Source organism: Pleurodeles waltl, chromosome 5, assembly GCF_031143425.1.
Source record: "Pleurodeles waltl isolate 20211129_DDA chromosome 5, aPleWal1.hap1.20221129, whole genome shotgun sequence".
NCBI classification, from domain to species: domain Eukaryota; kingdom Metazoa; phylum Chordata; class Amphibia; order Caudata; family Salamandridae; genus Pleurodeles; species Pleurodeles waltl.
In genome coordinates, this window is record NC_090444.1 from 379355853 (window position 1) to 379369905 (window position 14053).

Here is a 14053-nt window from a genome sequence, read left to right on the forward strand (position 1 = left end):
AAATACACACACCTGATACACATACACACACCACTCCCACACAATCAATACTATATAAAACACACACCCACATCACCCACAAACCCTTACGACCAAAAATTTAGATGAAGGCCAGAGAGACAGCACAGCATAGACAACCCCACCATACAGAGGCACAAAACACCATCACCCACACTACTTCCACGCACAAAACACCACACACCACTACATATCACCACACTCATCACCACATACACCACCCCACACATCACCTACACCACCCCATGGCACGCCAAAGACACCCCTGGTTTTCGGAGGAGGAGCTCAGGGTTATGGTGGAGGAAATCGTACGGGTAGAGCCACAGCTATTTGGATCACAGGTGCAGCACACCTCTATAGCTAGGAAGATGGAGCTATGGTGAAGAATAGTCGACAGAGTCAATGCAGTGGGACAGCACCCAAGAAATCGGGAGGGCATCAGGAAGAGGTGGAACGACCTACGGGGGAAGGTGCGTTCCGTGGACTCCAGGCACAACATCGCGGTTCAACGGACTGGCGGCGGACCCCCACCTCCTCCCCCACAACTAACAACATGGGAGGAGCAGGTCTTGACCATTATGCATCCTGAGGGCCTCAGAGGAGTCGGTGGAGGAATGGACACTGGTAAGTCAAATCTTAACTATCATATCCCCCACCCCACCTGCATGCTATCACACACCCCCACCCTCACCCCCTCCCCTATCACGCCAAATCCTCACTAATGTACTAATAACACAAACCACACATCCCAATACCAAGCCCTGCATGACACAACAAAGCATGGACACCCATCACTAAAGCATGCCCACTGCACATACTCATAATACCCCCTAACCATCATCACACAAGCCCCCACACAGGAATGCTAGCACTGGGGACCACGCTCACCCACATATTGCACACCATGACACACACAGATGCAATAATCATGCTTTTATACCCCTGCAGGACCACTACCTAACGTCACCAGACAGGAGGCTCCAGACATCTCTACCCCACCCACAGAAGAGGCCCACAGTGACGACAGCAGCTCTGGCCAACTGGATCCAGATGACCAGCCCGGACCATTGTGGGCCTCGGGACAGTCGGTTCCCCTCGCACAGGCACAGCCCAACACTGACCTTCCACCCTCTGGTAACGCCAGCACAGCACCCACCCAGCGGGCCCATACCTCCGTCCCTAGGACACGTCAATCAGCTGTGTGTCCACCACTACAGGGAACCCAGGATAACCCACCACCCCAACAACAACAGGGACCTGGGGGCAGTGGTAGTGGGCACACGGTCCAGGGGACGGAGGCACAGGAACACAGGGGAACTGGGAGGGCTGCTGTGTGACAGGGGGCAGACAGGCCTAGGGAACCCACTCTCCACGAGGCCCTCTCCTCTATCATGGGAGCCTACCACCACTCCCAGGAGACAATGGCAACGGTACTGGCCAAGTTTCAGGAGACCCAGCGCATACAGGAGGAACAGTATTTGGGCTTCAGGGAGGAACTCAGATCCATCAGCACCGCCCTGGGCACCATCGTAGGGGTGCTGAAGGAGATACTTAACACCAGGAGGGACACCGTGGCACTCCAAGGGGCCCCTGACACTAGCATGGATGAAGAACTGCCCACCACCTCTGCCAGAGCTAGTGGACAGGAGGCACCGCCACAGGACCACCACACCAGCACCCCACCCCGTGCAGACGGAGAACCACCCCGCAAGCGGTCCCTGAGATCCAGGAACAGGACAGAGCACGATGCCAAGACCCCCGCCAAGAAATGAGACCACCCTGATTGTCATCCCACTGTCCCACTTTGTAACCCTGTCCATATTGGAACTGCCCCAGCTCTACTTCCCATGCCCATATGGGCAGTGCACCTGTGAGACTAATAGACTGGACTCTGCCATGGACATTCCTCCACCATCACCATTTTACCACCCCCCTCCAATATTTAGCACTTCAATAAACACCCTTGAAGCACAAAACAATCTGGAGTCAGTCTGTGATTATGAAAATGTGTATTAGCAATGACAGTGAAAAAATCAGTTCTCAAATGTAATGTCAACATACCTATGTCAGACATCTCAAGTCCATGAGGAATCTAAGCAGATGACATACGTTGGTAACCACACCTGTGAAACCGTAATGGAAATGTACAACTCAGTTACCATATACTGGTTGAAATCAACAGACAGGATAGAAGTGTGAAAGTACTTGTAGTAGGCATGAATGTGTTCTCACCTGTGTGTCACTGGAAATATTGCTGGATAACTGAGTCCCTGTTGTCAATGTCTTCTTCCTCTGCTTCCTCCTCATCACTGTCCACAGGCTCCACAGCTGCCACAACACCGTCATCTGGACCATCCTCCTGCAGAAAAGGCACCTGTCGTCGCAAAGCCAGATTGTGAAGCATACAGCAGGCCACGATGATCTGGCACACCTTCCTTGGTGAGTAGAATAGGGAACCACCTGTCATATGGAGACACCTGAACCTGGCCTTCAAGAGGGTGGAGGTGCGTTCGATCACCCTCCTAGTCCGCCCATGGGCCTCATTGTAGCGTTCCTCTGCCCGGGTCCTGGGATTCCTCACTGGGGTCAGTAGCCATGACAGGTTTGGGTAACCAGAGTCCCCTAATAGCCACACCCGGTGCCTCTGGAGTTGACCCATCACATAAGGGATGCTGCTATTCCGCAGGATGTAGGCGTCATGCACAGAGCCAGGGAACATAGCATTTACCTGGGAGATGTACTGGTCTGCCAAACATACCATCTGTACATTCATCGAATGATAACTCTTCCGGTTCCTGTACACCTGTTCACTCCTGTGGGGGGGGACCAGAGCTACATGGGTCCCATCAATGGCGCCTATGGTGTTAGGGATATGTCCAAGGGCATAGAAGTCACCTTTAACTGTAGCCAAATCCTCCACCTGAGGGAAAATGATGTAGCTCTGCATGTGTTTCAGCAGGGCAGACAACACTCTGGACAACACGTTGGAAAGCATAGGCTGGGACATCCCTGATGCCATGGCCACTGTTGTTTGAAATTACCCACTTGCAAGGAAATGGAGCACTGATAGCACCTGCACTTGAGGGGGGATCCCTGTGGGATGGCGGATTGCTGGCATCAGGTCAGGCTCCAACTGGGTACACAGTTCCTGGATTGTGGCACGGTCAAACCTGTAGGTGATGATTAAATGTCGCTCCTCCATTTTCAACTGGTCCACCAGCGGTCGGTACACCGGAGGATTCCGCCATCTCCTCACATGTCCCAGCGGACGGTGCCTAGGAAGGACAACAGCGACCACAGAGTCAAACAACTCAGAGGTATGTACCCACAGTCTACACAGAACACAAAACATAATACAAAAAGTTGCCTGTATGTGTGTTGAGTCTAGGCCTAGGTATGTGTGACGCAGTTGAAAATGAAGCCATGTGGGCCCCTGAAATGGTGGCTGCCTGACCTCTAAACTGGGACAATGGGATGTGAGGTAACTGCGCTGGCGTTGTACACCGTCGCAGTAGGCGGACGAAGACCGCGGCGCAATGCTGCATTGGTTAACATTGGACCCTATGGGTCCCAGGAGCCAATGTCGAAGTGCCGGCGGTCATGATACGCACCGCCGCGGACGTCACCGCCGCGGACGTGACTGCCATTTTCTATCTGTTCAATCACTCAATACCTGATCTTCGACAGAAGAGGACCTACACTGCAAGTGCTGCTGTGACCTCGGTCTGGAGGAGACATTGGCTCGTGCGTCTGGGGAAAGGGTCCCTGCCTTCACTGCACAGGAGTTGGCGAAGCTCGTGGACGGGGTCCTCCCCCAGTACACGCTACTCTACGGTCCTCCAGACCAACAGGTAAGTACACAGGGAGCACGTTGTATGGGCTATGCCTGAGTGTAGAGGGCTGGTTGTAAGAAGGAAGGGGCCACAGTTCTGCATGCATGAAGGACTGTGAATGCATGTGCCACATGGCAAGGCTAGGGATGTGGGCCACTCACTTCGACGGTGCAGTTGCTAATTACTTCTCTTCTTCCCCTGTACATTTCATGTAGGTCAGCGCCCACCAGAAGAAGGATATTTGGCGTGCCATCGCCAAGGACGTCCGGACCCTGAGGGTCCACCACAGACGGAGCACCCACTGCCAGAAAAGATGGGAGGACATTCGCCGCTGGAGCAAGAAGACGGCGGAGGCTCAGCTGGGGATGGCCTCCCAACGTGGGAGGGGTGCCCGTCGCACCATTACCCCCCTGATGTGCCGGATCCTGGCGGTGGCCTACCCTGAGTTGGATGTGCGCTTGAGGGCATCACAGCAGACACAAGGGGGTGAGTACAACATCATTCTGCGGACTTTGCGTGCAGTGAAGGTGTCTGGGTGGGGGAGGAGGGCTGTGGGTTCCCCTAGGCCAGGGCGAGTTCCGTAGGATAGGCCCCTCTGTAATGCAGGCCATGTGGCACCCCACCTCTGTAGAGTGCCAAGTACAGGTATACATGCCCCTGTGTCATCTATGTGTGCAGATGTCCACCATAGCCATGTAGGCCATATCCCAGGTACTGCATCTGTAGAGCCCAACAGCGTGGCGTAGTGCAGGGTGCTGCTGTGTCTGTATTGTCCGCCAACGGTAGCGGTAAGCCATGCACTCAACCTGTCTTTCTTCTGTCGTCCCCCCCCCATTTTTTGTGGTCTCCCTGTTCTTGTGTGCATCAGCATCATCAGGGGGAGGTACAGTGGCACCGGAGCACGAGGGAGCTGCATCCCACATGGCCATGGAGGGCCACACCACGGACTCTGAATACACCAGTGGGATGGAGGACGAGGGGAGCTTCACGGCGGTCACAGGATCTGCAACCAGCGACACGGACTCGTCCTCAGATGGGAGCTCCCTTGTGGTGGCAGCAAATTCTGTGCCCCCCACTTCTACAGGTACAGCTGCCACCCCCCTACCAGCACCGCCCTCCCAGCAGCCCCTCAGCCTTTGCCCTGTGCCCGCTCACCCAGGAGGGTGGGCATCACCTTCGCCCCAGGCACCTCAGCCCCTGCCCCTGTCACCTCTGCTGCCCTCAGTGAGGAGGCCATTGACCTCCTCAGGTCCCTCACTGTTGGGCAGTCTACCATTTTGAATGCCATCCAGGGTGTAGAAAGGGAATTGCAACACACAAATGCATTCCTGGAGGGCATTCATTCTGGTCAGGCTGCCCTTCATCGAACCCTGTAAACTCTGGCCTCAGCACTGATGGCAGCCATTGTCCCTGTCTCTAGCCTCCCCCTCCAACTTCCTCCACCCAGACCCAATCCCCTGTACCCCAGCCTATCCCAAGCACACCATCAGACCAGCATGCACACACGTCAACACACAAGGGAAGCTCAAGCAAACATAAGCACCACACATCCCACAGGCACTTACGCAAGCATCACACACATACAGACACAGCAACATCCACTGTCTCCACTGTGTCCCCCTCCTCGTCGTCTCCCTCCTCCCTCCCAGTCTCGTCTACACTCTCACCTGCATGCACTACCACTACAGCCACTAGGTCCCGCACCAGCACACCCACCACCACATCCCGCTCCCCTGCACTCACCACCCCACTACCATTTACACGTCCCCTGTGTCCTCTCCCAGTGTGTCTGTGATGCCCCCTCCCAAAGTACACAAACGCAGGCACACACCCACCCAACATACATCCACCTCACGACAGCCTCCAGCGCATGCACCTGCACCCAAAGCCACAAAAGTTACACCTCCTACAACCACCTCCTCTTCCTCCACTCCCAGACCCCCTCCAGCTACCCGTCCCAGTGTTCCTAAGAAACTTTTCCTGACCAAGCTTGACCTCTTTCCCACCCCCCCTCCAATTCATAGGTCCCGTACTAGCACCTCAGCCAAAAAATCTCCGGGACCAGAGGTGCCTGTTGTTACAGGTATGTGGAGTGCACCGGGCACCAGGGCAGCCAGTGTGACACGGAGCTACAGCACAGCCAGTCCCCCCCCCTGTGAAGCACAAGAAGTTGGACAGTGCCCGGCGGGAGTGGGGGAAGACTCCAGCCAGCAAAGCCGCTCACAAGGGTCCCGGGGGGGAGTGTCCACTCAGCTGTGACTCCTCCCAAGGTGGAGAAGGGGAAGAAGAAATCGCCAAAGTCAGGGAGGAGCAGCACGGTGGAGAAGACCGCCATCATCCCCGCTGCCCAGGAGGCCACCGCCAGCCCCATCGTCACTGGCCAGGAGGCCACCGCCAGAGTCAGTGCCCAGGAGGGCAGCCCCATCGTCAGTGGCCAGGAGGCCACCGCCAGAGTCAGTGCCCAGGAGGGCAGCCCGATCGTCACTGGCTAGGAGGCCACCGCCAGAGTCAGTGCCCAGGAGGGCAGCCCGATCGTCACTGGCCAGGAGGCCACCGTGAGCCACAGCCCAGCTGCCCAGGTGGGCCCCGGCAGCCACAGCCCAGCTGCCTAATGAAGGACCGCCAGCCCCAGCCCAGCTGGGCAATGAAGGACCGCCATGGCAAGCACCGCTGAACAGGTCAGAAACTGCACACTTAAGCACCGCTGAACAGGGCAAAGACCGCCATGGCAAGCACCACTGAACAGGGCAAGCACCGCTGAACAGGGCAAAGACCGCCATGGCAAGCACTGCTGAACAGGGCAAGTACCGCTGAACAGGTCAAAAACTGCAAACTCCAGCACCGCTGAACAGGGCAAGCACCGCTGAACAGGGCAAAGACCACCATGGCAAGCACCGCTGAACAGGGCAAGCACCGCTGAACAGGTCAGAAAATGCAAACTCAAGCACCGCTGAACAGGGCAAGCACCGCTGAACAGGGCAAAGACCGCCATGGCAAGCACCGCTGAACAGGGCAAGCACCGCTGAACAGGTCAGAAACTGCAAACTCAAGCACCGCTGAACAGGGCAAGCACCGCTGAACAGGGCTAGGACCGCCAACTCAAGCACCGCTAGCCCAAGAGCGGCCGGGACAGTGACGCAACTGGGACCGTCACGGGGAAAGTGATGCACTCTGGGCACCAGTCCCCCTCCAGAACCAGTGGAGACATTCATCCACTCCGTCTGTCCTTAACAGGATGAAGCACTCTGGGCACCAGTCCCCCTCCAGAACCAGTGGAGACATGCATCCACTCCCTCTGTCCTTAACAGGATGAAGCACTCTGGGCACCAGTCCCCCTCCAGAACCAGTGGAGACATGCATCCACTACCTCTGTCCTTAACAGGATGAAGCACTCTGGGCACCAGTCCCCCTCCAGAACCAGTGGAGACATGCATCCACTCCGTCTGTCCTTAACAGGATGAAGCACTCTGGGCACCAGTCCCCCTCCTGAACCAGTGGAGACATGCATCCACTACCTCTGTCCTTAACAGGATGAAGCACTCAGGGCACCAGTCCCCCTCCAGAACCAGTGGAGACTGTTATCCACTTTAGAGACTGTGGCTTTGCACTCCCCAGGATGGTACAGTGGGCAACCCACCCACTGTAGAGACTTGAGAGACTGTGGCTTTGCACTCCCCAGGATGGTACAGTGGGCAACCCACCCACTGAAGAGACTTGAGAGACTGTGGCTTTGCACTCCCCAGGATCGTACAGTGGGCAAACCACCCACTGTAGAGACTTGAGAGACTGTGGCTTTGCACTCCCCAGGATGGTACAGTGGGCAACCCACCCACTGTAGAGACTTGAGAGACTGTGGCTTTGAACTCCCCAGGATGGTACAGTGGGCAACCCACCCACTGTAGAGACTTGAGAGACTGTGGCTTTGCACTCCCCAGGATGGTACAGTGCGCAAACCACCCACTGTAGAGACTTGAGAGACTGTGGCTTTGCACTCCCCAGGATGGTAGAGTGGGCAAACCACCCCTGGAGAGACTTGAGAGACTGTGGCTTTGCACTCCCCAGGATACATCAATGGGCATGGAGCCCCCTCGTGGATCTGGGGTGGTGCACTCATCCGGCTGAGGTGCCCCCCCTTCCCTTCCCCCTGAGGTGCCTGTTGTATTTCTATCTGATGCCCCGGCAGTGTTCTCTCCGTTTTGATCAGGTTTCTGATGTGGGCCTCGCCCCTGCATTTTGGGCCCAGTGGTCCACGGACAATGAATGATGCATTACCTGCACTACTAATCGTGATGTATATTTTGCTGTATATATTTGGTTACTGTATTTTGATATATTACAATGGTTGAACTCATTTCCTTTTGTCTTTGCATTCTTCCAGGGGGGTTGGGGGCTGTTACTGTAATGTTTGGATATGCATTGGTGTGTGTGTTGTGGTGGGTGAGGGTCGGGGTGGGGTGGGGGTGTTGCGTGAGTGTGTCTCTGACTTTTGCCTCCCCCTCCCCTATGTCGTAGGTGCAGTACTCACCGTTGTCTTCGCCGCCGGCGTTGATGATGGTCGTATAGGAGCAGGGAGACTATCTCAGGGAGAATTTGGAGTTCCGGTTCCATGGTGTCGTCTTTCCTCGTGGGGTGTGTAGAGGTGAGCGTTTTCCCTTTGAAATGGTTGTTTCCGCCGTGTTTTTATCCGCGGTGAATCCACCCCTGAAAAGGTGGCGGATTGGTAGGTTGTGATACTGTGGCCGGTACACTGTCTCCCGCCTGTCTGTTGGCGGTGACCGCCAAGCTGTTTGTCTGTACCGCCGTGGCGGTCGGAGTGTTAAAGTGGCTGTCTTTGTTGGCGGTTTCCGCCACGGTCATAATTCCCATTTTTTTACCGCCGGCCTGTTGGCGGTCTTACCGCCGCTTTAACACCGTCCGCCAGGGTTGTAATGACCCCCATAAAGCGCTCTTTTGGCTCAGTGATTCAAAGCTATTCAGTTCACAGAGATAACGCGCTTAGTGCACATGTAATTCATGGTGTTTCCGTTCACAGATCTAAAGCTAAAGCGCTCTTTTGGTTCAGTGAGTCAAAGCGATTCAGTTCACAGAGATAGCACATGTAATTCATTGTGCTTCCGTTCACAGATATAAAGCGCTCTTTTGGCTCAGTGATTCAAAGTGATTCAGTTCACAGAGATAACGCGCTTAGTGCAAATGTAATTCAAGGTGTTTCAGTTCCCAGATAAAAAGCGCTTCCTAGTGTTATTAAGTAAGGCGCTTTAGGTTTTGATTAGTAAAACCTTTTAGTCAGTTATTATTATTATTATGAATGTGAAAGTATTTTGGAGATAAAACTAAACTTTGAATAACTTAAGATATGAAAAAACATTTAAGTCTTTGAGATTTTCTAACTCATGATCAAAGGTTTATGATGTGAATACATACATGTTACAGGATTGATATTCTGTGTAAAATCATAGTTCAATGTTCTTGCCATCTCTTGAATCTGAGGTCGTGTTTTCACAAGGGGCTTTGCCCCCATTTTAGAAGAGGTGTCCACCTGCTATCTCGGAGACACATTTAGTCAAGAGTCTATAAACGATTTACGTTTTTCTATGAATGAGTAAATGCATATTGTTCTAACCTTTCCTTTTCAGATCTCTCTCCCTGCTGTTCCCTTCCCTAAATTCCCTTCCCCCAACTGGCTTCACCATAACTCTGTGCTATAATAGCTTTCTGAGTTGGTGACGCCTGGAGGTGGACCTTTTGTTCAGCAACGTGCAGATCCCAAAGGAAGGACTCCGTGACAATGTATGACATAAGAAAATCTAATGAAGTATATACCTTTTTGGAACAGATGAAGGCAACGGAGTGAGTTTATGTAATGTACTGTCAAGGTTCCTGGGAGTCTGAATAGGAGTTCTTCACTCCAATGGAAGTAGGGAGGGTTCCTCAGGGTGGGGGGACGGGGCCACGGGGAGGGTCGCAATCAAAGTCTAGATTTACCTTTCACAATAATAAACACGGTCATAGGTTTAGGATCGACTTTGTCTTGATTCATAGTATCCTCTGTGGGAAAGTGAGATATGTTGCCCATGCTCCGGGACATTTGGCGGACTATTTGGTGGTAAAAGTGCACATTAGTTTCGACACATTAAGTAATTCCTCTAGGTGGACTCCAAATTGGGTCTTGTTTTCTGATGATGGAATTGTTGAAGGGTTAAAACAAGTCTCTAAAGCTTTTTTTGCCATAAACTATGGGTCTGCTTCCTTACAGGTAGTATAGGATTCCTATAAAGCAAATAGTAGAGGATGGTTAGTTAGTATTTCTGGTTACAAACATAAAGAAGAGATGAGGTGACTGCAAGAACTTGAGTCCACAAATTTGGAATTGCAGCTACAACAAGATATGTTCTGGAATGTTTCTCAAGGGAATGGGTTGGACAGTCAGCTGAAGAGAGCGAGGGTAGAAGTAGAGGAATTTTTGGAATGGAAGATTAGGAAAAGTTGGGAAACTAGTAGACTGGCCCCCTATGAGTATGGGGAGGGGTGCATCAAGTTTTTAGCTTGGAAAACAAGAGTAGAGCAAACGCAAACCAGGAATAGTATTACAGCACTCCAAATTGAAGGTAAGGCGGGTTGTTTTACTGAAGAATCAGAGATAGAACGGGTTTTTTTTAGAAGCTGTACATGGAGGAATCAGCGGCCATGGATGATCAGGTTAGGGGGTACTTGAATAGAATGTCTCTCCCAGGTCTGGATGATACTGCAAGACAGGACTTGGAAGCAGGAATAACTATTTAGGAACTTCAGGAAAGAATAAAGTCCTTAAAGAGGGGGAAATCATCTGGCCCCAGTGGCTTACCTAACATATTATATGTTAGCTATGAATGAGTTTACCCCAATCATGCTAGAACTAATTAATTAAGTCTTTTTTGGAGTTTCTCCAATGCCAATATCATGGAATGAGGCCACGATCACTTTGATCCTGAAACTGGATAAAGATCCCACACAATGTGAGTACTATAGACCCATTTCCCTGCTTAATTCAGATTATGAGATCTATACTCATATTTTAATGAAAAGACTTGGTGGGGTAATCAACACATTGGTACACAGGGACCAGAAGGGTTTTATTAGAGGTAGACAACTTTTTGAACTGATACATGAATTCTTTGGCGCAATAGATCTTGCTCAATTGAATGGTCACCCCCTTGCGATCCTCACCATAGATGCGGCTAAAGCTTTTAATCGGGTCATTACTGAGAGTCATGGAGGAAAATGGGTTTGGAGGCGCTTTCATTAAAGGAATTGAGGCATTATATAAGGAACTGGTAGCTAGGATATTGATAAACGGTAACCTATCGACACAAGTCAAAATTGAGCGAGGCACCTGACAGGGCTGCCCACTTTCTCCTCTCGTCTTCGATTTATATATAGAACCTTTGGCGATTCTGATTAGGTCTAATTCAAACATAATACCGTTTTGTCTGAGAGGGTGGGAGAAAAAAGTGGCATTGTATGCTGATGATCTTATGATATATACTAGTGACTTGGCAGGTTCACTCCCAAACATCTGGGGTACCTTGGAAGAATTTGGTAGGGTGTCTGGGTACTTTGTTAATCAACTGAAGACAGAGATAATATGCTGGAATATTCCTTTTGATTCTTCTTTGGTTAAAAAAGAAATCAGATATTTGGGGGTTCAGATTACAGCAAACCTGGAGGAGATGGCTTGGGTTAATGTTAACGAAGCGTGGTTATCAACAAGGAAGTTATTAAGGGTCTGGGCTGCTCTCCCATTGTCCCTGATTGGCAGATCTAACATCTTGAAAATGGCTATTCTACAGAAATTCACCTTTCTATTTAATACTATCCTGTAAGAATTTAAAACAATGTGGTTTAAAAGGTTACAAGGGGATTTGACCTCTTTCGTCTGGGCATCAAAGGGAGTTTGAATCGCCTGGAGGAAGCTGTGTAGGAAGAAGAATCAAGGGGGAATAGTTGTTCCAGATCTGTATAAATATTACATGGCTTTTCAGCTAAAAAATATAAGGAAGATTTTGAATGATCAACTTAGTTATACCCCGTATCATAAAGTTATGATTGAATTTACTCTGGAGGCAGGTGATCACTTTTTATATAGGTATGGCCACCCAAAGTACTTTAAGAAAGTCAGATTAAAGTGCCTCAGTGCAACATGTAAGATATGGTCCCAGATGCAACTAGAGCTCAGGATACTGTATTATAGTGCTTTGGCGCCGATATGGGTCTCACCGGGCACTCACGAATGCCTTCAGGATAGGTTATCCCTTCTATTACGAGGAAAAGGGGTGGTTAAGTGGGGCCAAATCTTATTGGAGCATGAATTGCTACCTTGGCATACATTTACAGAACTAGTAGAAAATACGGTTTCTAAGTTTAAATATCACCATTTGGTGAGTTGGGCAAGTATGCTTCTCAAAGAAGAGCAAAAGGATGATACTTGGGAAGAAATGTTATGTCAGAATCATGTTTATCGTAAGGAGGTTGCACTATGGTACTGGATGCTAATGGAGATGAGAGAAGATTCCTGCCGAAAAAATGGAGTAAGGACTTAACTTCGTTGGACATCCGCAACCTTTGGCAGGTATCTTTTGCTTCACTTTGTGTTACAGTTAAATCTGCCACATTAAAGAAAAAAAAATCTTTTTCCAGTGCACAGGGTATATTGGTCACCAGAGAAGGTAACTGCCTTGGGGAAGGTAAAGAAATGTTGCCCACGATGTAACGAGGAAAGGGCTGACGACATCCACATGTTCTGGAGCTGTCTGAAGCTTGATCCTTTCTGGACTGATGCCGGGAAGAGGCTCAGAGGTATGGTGAGCCCAGAAGTAAAGGTAGCCCTCCCGTTAATAATATTCAGAACCAACATGGGTAATGATTGGTCAGTAAATCTGGACAAAGAGCAAGGGCATGTGCTATTCGCGCTAATTGTTTTGGCACGTCAAGATATAGGTTTAAAATCGACTCCCCCACAGACACCAGCTTTGCATGAGTGGATTACATCAGTCAATAAACTGTATCATTTGGAAAAGAGTGGCCTTCAGAGCAGGAGAAATAAGGCTTGGGTACTATGGCAGGAAAAGAAGGTTCAAATTAAGTTAAATCTGAGTAGTCTAACTGTAACGGATAGTCCAATGATTATGAGCTTTGTTAAGGCCCGCTTGTGATAAGAGTTGGTGGTAATGCAATGAGCTTCACTCTCTTGAGCAGAGTCTCCTGGTGGAGCTGGCCTCTAACTGAATGGCTGATGGATGATTGGATGGGGGCCGGACGAGATGCCCCCCTTTCGGCGATGGTCCCTCCTCTTGGTGCTCTAACCAGCTGCTCTAGTAGCCTTGTTGGATTTGATAGGAGGACCCTGGAAATAAAAAGATCATGACATGCAGCATGAGATGTCCCCTGGTGGTGGGGGACAGTGTGGTGTTTTATAATAAAACATTTGATGTTCCAAGAACTGCCCAGATGAGATAACACATATTTTCCTGGTGTAGGGTATTCAACGTACTCTTTGTACCACCAATACCCAGTAAACTATTGCGTGTACCCTTGGTTTGAGAACAGGATAAAAATGTTGTGCAAAGAAATTAATTACAAATTCCACGTGAAAGGGCACCTGATAAAGAAATAATAAAACATCTCCACTAAAATGAAGCTGAGCTCAAATTATAAAAAGAATAAAATGAAATGTAACTAGGTGAAAGGGCACAGGCCACAGGCCCAGAGTTAAAATATTGTGCCCGTATAAATGCTAAAATAACCTAAGGACACCCTCCCCATTGACGGTTCAAAAGTGCTGAGGTCTACAAAAAACTTAATATTAAAATCACCATTCCTACAGTACTAATAAAAGCAAGCTAAAATACACCTAAAAGAGATAAAAATGTCCAAGTTGAGAAGCAGGACAGAACAAAGTCGAGCTAAATAAAAAAGTCACTAATGTCATCAATTGTTATTGAATCCAGGGAAGACCCCTCTTTGGCAGATGTTAAAGTAACCAAGTCATTGAAAAGGAATGTGAGGGAGCACTCATGTTCTGTTCCCTCAGCCATAGCTGCAGCAGAAGCAGCAGCATCTCGTGCAGTGCCAAGTGTTGTAGCACCAGGAGCCACTTGATCTACAAGTGGCAGCTCATAGGAAGCTTCTTGTAGCAGTTGCAATCTCAATGTGCACTTCTGGGA